The sequence below is a fragment of the Marmota marmota genome, unplaced genomic scaffold (assembly GCF_001458135.2).
Source record: "Marmota marmota marmota unplaced genomic scaffold, marMar, whole genome shotgun sequence".
NCBI classification, from domain to species: Eukaryota; Metazoa; Chordata; class Mammalia; order Rodentia; family Sciuridae; genus Marmota; species Marmota marmota.
Genome location: NW_026000037.1, coordinates 22974312 through 22976303, shown reverse-complemented (window position 1 = coordinate 22976303; position 1992 = coordinate 22974312). Strand labels below are relative to the sequence as shown.

At 42.2% G+C, this 1992-nt stretch overlaps 1 pseudogene; it reads left to right on the top strand.

The window, feature by feature from the left end:
* The first annotated feature begins 284 nt into the window (after positions 1-284).
* LOC107136595 lies at positions 285-1727 on the top strand (annotated as a pseudogene).
* The last annotated feature ends 265 nt before the right edge of the window (positions 1728-1992 follow it).

The following is a 1992-nucleotide window of genomic DNA, read 5'->3' as shown; positions in this document are numbered from 1 at the left end:
CACTGAATCTATAGATTGCTCATATTGTGTCTTCCAGTTCTTGAACATTGAATGTTTCCATTTGATTAGGTCTTCTAAAATTTCTTTTAACAATGTCTTATAATATTCACTATAAAAGTCTTTCATCTCTTCTGTTCAATTCATTTCCAGGTGCAGAGACACAACACAGAGAGCAAGCTATAGTGGTTCTCAGACTACAGTAGGGACTGAGTGCACTACAGAGAGGCATTCTCAGCATGGCGGGCTCCCTGCCTCCCTGTATGGTGGACTGTGGCACCATCAGAGAGTCAGCAAAGGTAGTTGACCAAGCCCAAAGGAGACTATTGAGTGGTGTTGATGACTTTCAGTTGTTCATAAGGGGTGAAATCATCAAAGTGACCAACATGACATGGAATCACTGAAGATTGGGATGTTATGGAAAAGTTCATGAAACAAGTTGTTTTTAAATATCTTATAACTGAAGATGAGGACCATTTTTTTTTTAGTTTTTTTTTAAGATGGACACAATATCTTTATTTTATTTATTTTATTTTTATGTGGTGCTGAGGATTGAACCCAGTGCCTCATGCATGCCAGGTGAGCGCGCTACACTTGAGCCACACCCCAAGCCCCAGGACCATTATTTTTAATGACTGAATCTCCAGTGAATACACCAGAAAATAGAGAGCATCTTACAGAAATTATTTTTTAATTATTGAACGTACCAGGACTCTACATTGCAGTTCAGGAAGTGCTGGCTTTAGTAGCCTCTTGGACATCTTCACGGATTGGTAAACTAACAGGGATAGCCATCAACAGCAGAGATGGATTTACCCATGTTATCCCAGTGACAGAGGCTATGTCATTGTAAGCTGCATCAAACACATCCCAAGGGCAGGTAGAGATTTTAAGTATTTCATTCAATAGCTGCTGAGGAAGCAGGAGGTGGGAATAATACTTCCTGAGCAGTCATGGGAGACCACAAAAGCCATTAAAGAGAACTACTATTATATTTGCCCTGATATAGTCAAGGATCCCTAGAAGAGGATCAAGCAGTACAGGGGTATCCATGCGATCAGCCAGAAGTTCATTATAGATGTTGGTTACGAGAGGTTCCTGGGACCTGAAATATTCTTTCACCCAGAGTTTGCCAACCCACCCTTCGTAGAACCCATCTCTGCTTTTGTTAATGAAGTAATACAGAATTGTCCCACCCATGTACATGGTCCACCCTATAAAAATGTCATTCTTTCAGAAGACTCAACAGTTTCCAGGGATTTTGGACATGAGCTGCCAGAGAGATTTTTTTAAGAGAGAGAGAGAGAGAGAGAGAGAGAGAGAATTTTTTAATATTTATTTTTCAGTTTTCGGTGGACACAACATCTTTATTTTTTGTGGTGCTGAGGACCGAACCCAGCACCCCGCACATGCCAGGCAAGCGTGTTACCGCTTGAGCCACATCCCCAGCCCTGCCAGAGAGATTTTAAAAGAGTGGTAGATGCTGGATTAAATAGCTCAAAGGCAAATAGCTCAAAGGCAGCAGAATAAAGCCTAAGCCTGTGGAGGTTCAGGTGACAGCACATCATATGCAGTGTTATGCAGTGTTATGCCGAGTGGCTGGGAGACTCATGCTGGCCTCAACTCCACAGTTCTCTCAGGTCTGTCATAGCAAGGAGTATGAGGAATATGGCTCTAGCTTCTACGGCCACAATCCTGTCTTCAGAGTCATGTCTTCACATCTGCCTTGAAGTCATTGTTCAATGAAGCCCATGTTTGGTGCTGAGTCAGCAGAGACTGTAGCAAAAGCCATTTATCTAGGTGCTGATGGTTTTCTTCCCTCCCTGTCCCCCTCTGCCCCTGTTTTCTCTCCTTCTTTATCTGAGCATCTAGTTGACGAATACAATTCATACGAAATTCAAATGCAACTTTTAAAATTATTAGAGGAAAAAATGGCACAAAATAGTTCCCCTTAGGAAAGATCGTAGGGTGTGAACACTGATGCTCCCCGCTTAT